At 41.1% G+C, this 9520-nt stretch overlaps 1 protein-coding gene across 5 annotated transcripts in view; it reads right to left on the reverse strand.

Moving 5' to 3' along the window:
* Positions 1-7454, reverse strand: part of LOC144822995 (3-galactosyl-N-acetylglucosaminide 4-alpha-L-fucosyltransferase FUT3-like) — a 1018227-nt gene extending 1010773 nt beyond the window's left edge. For 3 of the 5 annotated variants that reach the window (XM_078681093.1, XM_078681092.1, XM_078681089.1), the window contains exon 1: positions 7225-7387. The gene's annotated coding sequence lies outside the window, so the exon portion shown is untranslated. The other 2 variants (XM_078681091.1, XM_078681090.1) reach the window with 2 other exon arrangements.
* Positions 7455-9520: the final 2066 nt, after the last annotated feature.

Genomic DNA, 9520 nt, shown 5'->3' on the forward strand with positions numbered 1-9520 from the left:
ACATTTGTTAATTAGCGAACGCTGGCCATCATAACTTTGTCAATATGTCTATAGTATAGACGGCGCGCTCTTAACAATTTTAGTTCTTTCTGTAGAAACCGAGGCTTGGAGATACACTTACAAAAAACTAAATATATGGTCTTCAATGCTAGTACTAGTACTTGTCCTAATCCCTGTTTAGATGGAAAACCTCTAGAGAGGGTTTCCATCTTTGAGTATCTTGGCATTAGGCTCACAGAAAAACTAGACTAGGAAGAGCAAATTCAGAGGGCAAGCCTAAAGCTAGCACAATCTACGGGGGCTACCTAAGGTATATAGGAGTTTCTCCCAAAAAAAAAACTAGCCCAGCAGTTGAAATCTATAAAGTACAGGCCAGGGGTGCTGCTTTGTACGGTGCCGAAATCTGGAGCCATTTCCCACTGGGCTCCTTGGTAAACGCTGAGAACTCTTTCGCTAGGCAACTCCTTGGTCTTCCCACCAGCTCTCCTCTTATACCACTCAGAATGGATCTGGGTATTAGACCAATATCTGATGAAGCCACCCTTAGACCTCTTTTGTTCTGGCGCCGTCTGTGGAGCACCCCTGAACTATCAGCCTATAGAGAAGAGCTGGCTGAAGTGCTGAGGCTCCAGGGAGCGGGTAAACTTGCCTGGCTGGTACATATTAGGAATACCTGTGCAGCAATGGGGAGAGGTAATCTGTGGGCCAACGCAGAAGAAACTTGCCTTGCCACGCACAGGAATACCCTAGTGGAGAGCTACAGGGAATACAAACGAATTCAGTCCACAGGGAATCCCTCAGTTGGTCATTTAACACTCGAGTTTCTACAAGTAAAAGAACAATACAGTTTAGAACCAGTCTTGGATGACATCCAGCCATTTCTGGCCCAAAAATTATATCTTCAGTTCAGACACGAGGTGCTCCCATTGCACGCATTTACTAGTAAATGGGCGGACACATCTGATGGGGGTTGCCCAGCTTGTAGTAATATAGAGGAGACAGACATTCATGTATTTTTTATTTGCCACGGTTATAAAAAGGTACGGGCATGCTGGCTCCGCCAGATATGCTGAAATTTGGGGGTAAGTCACTGTAGAGAGGCATACCGGTTATTGAAATATGATACACATCCACCTATTGTCTTCTCTGTCTCACGTTTTTTATTTTCAATATGGTGTGTTCATAGTGCCATTTTAAAGTTATTGCCCTAGCCTGGGCCAACACACTGTATCACACTTTCCGCACGGGCCCCTGTTTCTAGTTCCCCACTGGTATCTTTGTAAATTGTAAGCAACCATTGTGTAATTATTTCAAGAAAACTTTTTAACCATATTGTCTAAAATAGATTTTGGAAGATTCTTTGTTTTGACTGCGCACTACGTGTCTTAGAAAACTTTATGAATAAGCTTATACGTGCTCCTCAGGTGAACTCCCTGCTCTGGAGTTGAAACTTGAATAGATAAAGATAGCACCCACACTTCGGTATGGGTGTCTCCTGGGGCACAGAAATGTGCCACAATTCTGCTAACAGGTTCAATCAGTAGAAACGAGCATTTAAAGCTTCAAAGTATTTTATTCATACTTCATAGAATGTTCAAATGAATTTTTTAAGTTCAATGCTTCAACATCTGTATTTATGGTCAAATGCAAATTAGATATGTGTCATTCCATAGTTTGACCGCATGAATTTAATTATTCCAATGCATTTCGGCATAATTATGCCTTCATCAGGGAAATCTACAAGAAAAAATAAACATACGTTCTAATATTCCACATCTAGAATTCAAACTGTGACATATACATGTTACTGTTTGGGGATTATACATGGCAGTTAGTATTATCAATCTCTGCGCTACGGTATTCTCAAATTGGGGTCACTAATTGATGGTGAAAAACATACGTGGAGGGTCAACTGAAATACAACAGAGTGTACGGTTGTCAAGTACTAACTTATGTGCTATGATCAGGTTAATAACATATAACAGTGGCTTATTAGCGTGGCTTCTCCACCATCGTTATATTCTATGGTTTACTCATGTTGCATAAATCCAAGGTTAACGCCCTGGTCTGCTGCGTGGTGCCTAGCTGCCGATTACACGTAGTTCATTAACGTTTACCGCATGGGTGAAGGCTAAGCTTCCAATACGCTTGGCGTAATGCTGAGCGCGTTACATAATTCTGCGCGGTACTAAGTTACCGATTCGAAGTGGTGGTTCGTGAACGCTTACCGCATGGGAGAATAATCAGTACCGCGCAGCATTAGGTATCGCGCTCGGCATTACGCCAAGCGTATTGGAAGCTTAGCATTCACCCATGCGGTAAACGTTAATGAACTACGTGTAATCTGCAGCTAGGCACCACACAGCAGACCAGGGCGTTAACCTTGGATTTATGCAACATGAGTAAACCATAGAATATAACGATGGTGGAGAAGCCACGCTAATAAGCCACTGTTATATGTTATTAACCTGATCATAGCACATAAGTTAGTACTTGACAACCGTACACTCTGTTGTATTTCAGTTGACCCTCCACGTATGTTTTTCACCATCAATTAGTGACCCCAATTTGAGAATACCGTAGCGCAGAGATTGATAATACTAACTGCCATGTATAATCCCCAAACAGTAACATGTATATGTCACAGTTTGAATTCTAGATGTGGAATATTAGAACGTATGTTTATTTTTTCTTGTAGATTTCCCTGATGAAGGCATAATTATGCCGAAATGCATTGGAATAATTAAATTCATGCAGTCAAACTATGGAATGACACATATCTAATTTGCATTTGACCATAAATACAGATGTTGAAGCATTGAACTTAAAAAATTCATTTGAACATTCTATGAAGTATGAATAAAATACTTTGAAGCTTTAAATGCTCGTTTCTACTGATTGAACCTGTTAGCAGAATTGTCGCACATTTCTGTGCCCCAGGAGACACCCATACCAACAGTGTGGGTGCTATCTTTATCTAAAATAGATTTTGACCATTGCTACTATCCACGATTGTCTATTGTTGCTAGGGTAGATTATGTCCACGATCCGCCCACAAATGGGCCCTTTATGAATTTAATACTTCAGATAATGTATTAACCTCCAAGATTGCCGTAGTATGTACAAGCACTTAAATATTTTGTAGTTTTTCTACATGATGTACAAGCACTTTATGACTGTTCTAATCTAATAACGAGGGTCTGCGGCCTGAGGCAGAAGGTAAATGGAGCTATGATCATCTAGAGTGGCCGCATGATGCATAAGCACTTCATTAAATGCCTCACTTAAATAATAATGTGGGGCTGTGATGTGAGCCAGAAGGCCTAAAGATATGGCAATGGATTTTGATCATAATACATGTTTTTATTTGTATGGTTGGTGTTCATTTGTTATGACAACGCTATGAATGAAATGTTACCTTTTTAGCCCTCTTTTTAACTAAATGTAATGTTGTTCTATTTGTGCTTTTATGGCCATTTTGGCTGAAATAAAGTTTTTTGATGATGATGATGATGATGAAAGTGGCCCTGCATTGTGCAAGTGCTCAGGCACGCGATCACTAAAAAATCCTGAACTTCCCTAAGACTGACCCTAAGTTGTGCTGCTTCTGTGCAGAAAAGCTACAACCTGAATTGAGGGCAGGACATGCCCGTCATGACTTGAGGCATGTATTCTACTCTGGGAGCACTGGAGCATGTGATGGAGCTTTATCGCAAAGCAGTGCTTAATTGGAGCTGGTGGTTTCCAGTGCTTGGCACAGGCAGTTCATTTTCCACACCGGCACTTATAAAAATCTGCCACAAGGTAGCGTTGTTCATCTTATTTTGAGACAAGGACATTAACAGTTGTTTAATATTACAATATACATTACCAAAGACTAATACTTACTGACTAAGCCATTGTTATCACTTTGCGGGGCGTGGAATAGTCTGAATTGTCACACGTGTGTGTAGGAGTGTGACGGTTATGTGTTGGTACTATCATTGGGAGATCTGGCAGAGACTATGAGTGGTGCAAGCTGCAGTGGCCTCCTGACGGGCGCCCTGGAACTTTGTTTTTTACAAATTAAGCACCGTCGCAAAGTGAGTCCAGAGTATATTCTCACATTGTCAAAGCGTTCACAACTCACAATTTCATGGACTATCAGTGTATCCTGGCTACAGAGTTCAGGTGCTGAAGGCTGGTCTTACAGTCAAGCGCAAAAGCATTATTTTTACGAGGCGAGGTTGTGATATTAAATGATAGTGGTGTCACTAGGGGTGGGCCAAATGGGACTGGTGCCCCATCCGTAATTGCCCTAGCGTGTGAAGGAGATACAGAGGAGTCAAAATATATTCACAGAGTGAAAGTTAAAGAAAATTCTTTTCTTACAATTGAGTGGGTGCACTGGGTGTTTGTGGTGAAATGAAGGAGAAGCAACTAAGCACATGCAAAAGAAAGTGAGAAGAAGGTGCTGAGAGGAAAGAAGTGAGGTGTGTGATTTGCAAGGAAGAGATTCTGACAGATATGAGAAGAAAGAGCATTTTTCACCGAGAGAAGAGAATGGTGTGAAGAGGAAAGCAGGAGCAATTAAGACATTCCAAAGACCACTACCCCATTTCACAGATCATAATAATGTTTATTTCACAGTCCACTAAAAATGCTTAAATTAGTTTGCATGTATGGGTGTATAGATCCTTCAAAACGCTTTCCTTTTCACACAAGAAATTGGCATTTTGACAGCATATTCAGGATGATTTTTTCAAGCAAAAGATGCAATCAATGCGTTTCAGCTCGTATAAGCCTAGTTCACGACAAATGGCGTTGTGCATAATCTGCATTAAATACAGTTACTTCCGCAATTCTAAACATAGATATAGGACACAAAAATTAATGTCAAAACTGTTACCCATATTGCATAGGCATGTTCCATGTATATGTACTTGTGAAACAAAAGTTTAAACTTTACTATGATGTTAAGATGCAATCAATCATAACGATTTAAACACAAAAGTCTGCAAAATAATTATTTAACTACAATCACAGTTCTACGACTTTGGAGGAACTGCAATTCACGTAACATGTTTCATTTGAATACCCCATTTCAACATAAAAGATAGGACACTTGTTCACTACAAGGATTACTTTCAGGGATACCACTGTTAAAGGAATAGTATTGAGGGAGCTTTGCTGTGTTCCCGCTAAAGTGGTTTCAAATAATTGATTATGAGGGTAAAGAACTACCAGGCACACACATTGCAGAACATCCCAGCAGGCTACGCAGATCTACGGGATAGGATGTTAAAAGGCCAGTGGCGGCTCGCACAGGTAACGTTGTGGGCGGTAGGGCAAGGCGGTCGGGCAGTGGAGTGTGACATATGACGGGAAAGTGGAGAGCGCAAAGTGAGTGATTTTATTTATTTATGTATTTACTCTCCAGTCGTATGTCACACTACACTACCCCCAACCACCCCCGCCCCGCAACATTACCAGTGCGAGCCGCCACTGTAAAAACCACAACTATTCCACAGGATGCAAACCTTTAAGTATCGCACTCTAGAGCAGAGGTGTTGAAACATGGGGGCGGGCATCCCTTGGGGGACATTAACTGATCCGAGTTGCTTGGGAGCCAGGCTCTGCTTAAAAGAAGCATTAGGCTGATAGCAGTGCTTTGTTTATGTTTAAAACAAATGATCAGCAGTAAGCCACTCTGTAATAGGCCATTACTAACATCTTTTGTCATTTATATCTGGAGTGGCTGGGAGTATAAGACAAAAAGCAAGGGACTCCAAATATTCTTAAAATCTCCTCACCCATATTTCAGGTAATCACACTGTGGCTACCTTTACATGTTGGTAAGGCCTAGCTAACCAGAATAGTATGATATGTTATGTTACAACTTCTGGTAAAAAACGTGGCTACCCAGAAAAGGACTTCCCAGTCCTGACTGTAATCGTGAGGACGTGAGTGCGTTGATTAAGTGAAGAGGTAGGCAGGTCTTCAGTTGCTTCCTGAAGCTTAACAGATTCCCATTAGATCTGAGGTAACTAGGCAGGGAGTTTCAAAGCTTTGACATCTCTCAAAGGATGCAAATTACTTTACAGAACAGTGGAATACCTATTTTAAGTTTAGGACAATTCGTAAGTTACATTCCTGAGAAATTCACTTGACATAAACATTCCATCAATAAATAACAGCTCAAAAGGATAAAAACCCACAAGGGAAGTTAAAAGTGAATTAAACTATCTCAGCTTTGATGGAACTTCAAAACAAATGTAATAAGAATCTTGAGCTTGGTCATAGTGCTTTTAATCTTATCACTCAGGCCCAGCTAAGGAATTTGGCCACACCGCAAGCAAAAGTTGTATTGGTTTCTGCTCGCAAAATTCTAAGTGCTTCGTGGTGGTTCCTGGTTCCTAATTGCCAACAAATTGGTTAGTTCTTGGTTTATAATAAGCTGGGCATGCAAACAGGAAATGTGGAATGCTTTCAACTACTCCTTCACAGTGCAGACAAGTTGGGACTGTTAGATCTTAACTGTCTTGTGCTGTTGTATGATGTAACGAGGTGACTGAGGATATGTGGACTGTGAGCATATTTTATCTTGTGTGCAATGCAATGCAGAAGGCCTTGATTCAATTCTTTTGTTTACTGGCAACCAGTGAAAGCGTGCTAAAGCCGGACACGCAGATTGTGTTTATTTTAGGCAAGAAGAATTTGGGATGCAGCATTGTGGATAATTTGCAATTTCCGAATAACATAGGCAGGGCCGTCTAGGTAAAGAGTCACCATAGTCTAAACATGGGAGTACATGTCCTTGAACCACTACTCTCCAAGTATTCACAGGGAACCATTTAATCATCTTTCTAAGGGCTCTCAGGAGACCAAAACATGTCCCTACCACTTTCTGTCATGTTTGGCAAGCATGTATTAGATTGCATTTTTAAAAGGTTTAACACAATTGTAACGTTCAAGTTTAGACATCTTTAAACATTGCAAATTTAATAGAAATGTGAAAAATTCTGGGTGGGGACCCCAATTATAATTTTTTTATACTGGGGGGGCACAGCATTAGAAAATGTGAAGACCACTGCTCTTGAGTGATCCTGCAGGCTTCAAATAAGTAAGGCTACACATATTTTAAAGGCATTGGCTTTTTGATAGGAGGTGCGTATCGGGTTTCACAAACTGGACAGAGCCAAACCTCACACAGCAGATCTTTTCTTGAAATGATATAGAAAGTACCGGTTTGACTGAAGGCAGCAAAGACATCGTTATGGCAACCCTGAGCAAAGTTGTACATCAAATGACTCAGAACAACTCTGACAATGGACAGAAAAGCTCTCTCAGACTAAACAGAATTGACACGTGTGTGGTGTTTAGCTCCAGCACAAGGCCAACATGCGGCGCGCACCTACATACGTCACAGAGACTGGGTTGCTTTCCGTACTACGTAACTCCTCGGCAGCCGTGTCTTCTATTAAGGCTCACGCGCCGTGCGCAGGTCAAACCAAGTGCCGCTCATAGGCGGGTAGAACCAAGTGCTGGGCCGTACTACAATGTATATATATGTCTGAGAGCAGAGTGGATAAAAGTGGATAAGTGGATAAAAGCTTACAAGACATGCTGGAACCTCGTCAGGTTTGTCAGTCCCGGGGTGCACTACCATTGAACAAACTCTTGTATGGAACGTTTCTTTTTCATATTGTATTCCATAATTTTAATGCAATGTATTCATTTCTTCATCTTCAAGCAGCATGTTCATACTATACATTCAACGAGTTGCTAACTGGCTTCTAACAGCATGAGGCGGGTTACAATTCTCCATGAATCGACGCAAATATGTCTACCCCATGTATTTCGGGCAGTTTTGCCCTTCGCCAGGGATAACTAGTAAGAGAAACATTCTTCAAACTATATCTTTATCAAACGGTAATTTAAGTAATGTCCATTAAATGAACCCCGTATAAATCCAACGAGTTGTGTTATTCTACAGTGTAAAACCTTAATCCCAACACACCTCCTTTGACGAGTCAATAATAATGATACATTAATAGAATTTCGCTAAAAAAAACGTGCTGCATGCTGAAATTAGATACACCCAAAAGTATACACCCTACTCCGTTGCAAAAACATTTTTGACAAATCCCGCCCATGTCAACGCTGTTTGTACTCCTTTACTTACCAGAGTCGGAGAAACAGGAACTCATCATTTTTTCGGCAAAAATTAATTGAATCACAACGAAGAGTGCCATGCGCTTTTAAATAGTGCTATTTGGTTCACCCATTACATGTGACCCGAGTGAAGCAAATAATAACAAAAAAATAAACGAAATACTTCAAACTTATTGTGTTAGCCGTGTCATGCAATTAACGTGAACCTAAATATGTTTTATGAACAAATGATAAAAAAGACCATGAACTAAATGTGTAGTACAAACCAATTCAATTGCAAACAATAGGTAATCGATACATATAAATAACATCAACTAAACAATTTCAAGTGGTATGAATGTTGAAGAAATCTTCATTGTCTAAATGCTCGTGTCTCACTATCCCAAATCTGTGCTGTACAACGAGTGTTTATTTCAAATAAAATGCCACAGTAACTGGTGGGTGCTCTCCATGGGCAATTGATGCATTTCACCCTCTTTCCAGATTGTCTTTGAATTCAGCTATTTACATCATATTTATATCTGTAGCATCACTCTCCAATTTTGCAGTCACGGTGACAATGGTGGGTATGGTTCCCTCCAAGTCCATCTCTCCCCTCCACTTGGCATTGATTATCTCCAGGTTGGATCACTGCAATGCACTCTATCTGGACATTAATAAGACGGCTCTAGCCAAGCTACAGCTTGCCCAGAATGCTGTGGCAAGACTCATTCTTGAGCTTCCCAAATCCCATTCAGTCCCCTGCTGCGACTCGTAAATTGCATTGGTTTCCGGTTAATAAACAAAGACTTTCATAGCTATATCCATTGTCCACAAGGCGCCTTCCAATACAGGCCCTGAGGGAATTAAGTTTCTGTTCCAATGATATATGTTATGGGTGGTTTTATAGCGCGCTCAATTACTCAGAAGTGTCCTGGCACGTAAAGATGCAGATAAGTGGTGAACAGAAGAACTTGAAGTATTAGACCGTCATTTTAAAAAGATGGGTTTTGAGTGCTTTATTAAAAAGATTGAAATTCTGAGTGGCGCGTAGCTTCGGTGGAAGGGTATTCCAGGCAACTGTTGCTTTCATGGCGATTGAGTGCCCACCAAGACGTGTACGTTTGAAGCGTGGAACAACCAGCCGGTATTGAGTGGTTGACCGGAGGGGACGGTTAGGTATGTACAGGGAGAAACGTTTTCTCAAGTACAGTGGCCCCTGGTCATGGATGGCTCTATGAGCAAAAGTGAGGGTCTTGAACATACCCCGTTGAGCGACTGGGAGCCAATGCAAGCTGCGCAGATATTGTTGGACGCTAGACTTCCGCGAGATGTTAAAGAGAAGTCTAGCCACCGCGTTCTGTATGATCTGAAGGCGGTTGGTCAG

The sequence above is a fragment of the Lissotriton helveticus genome, chromosome 3_1, assembly GCF_964261635.1.
Source record: "Lissotriton helveticus chromosome 3_1, aLisHel1.1, whole genome shotgun sequence".
NCBI lineage: Eukaryota > Metazoa > Chordata > Amphibia > Caudata > Salamandridae > Lissotriton > Lissotriton helveticus.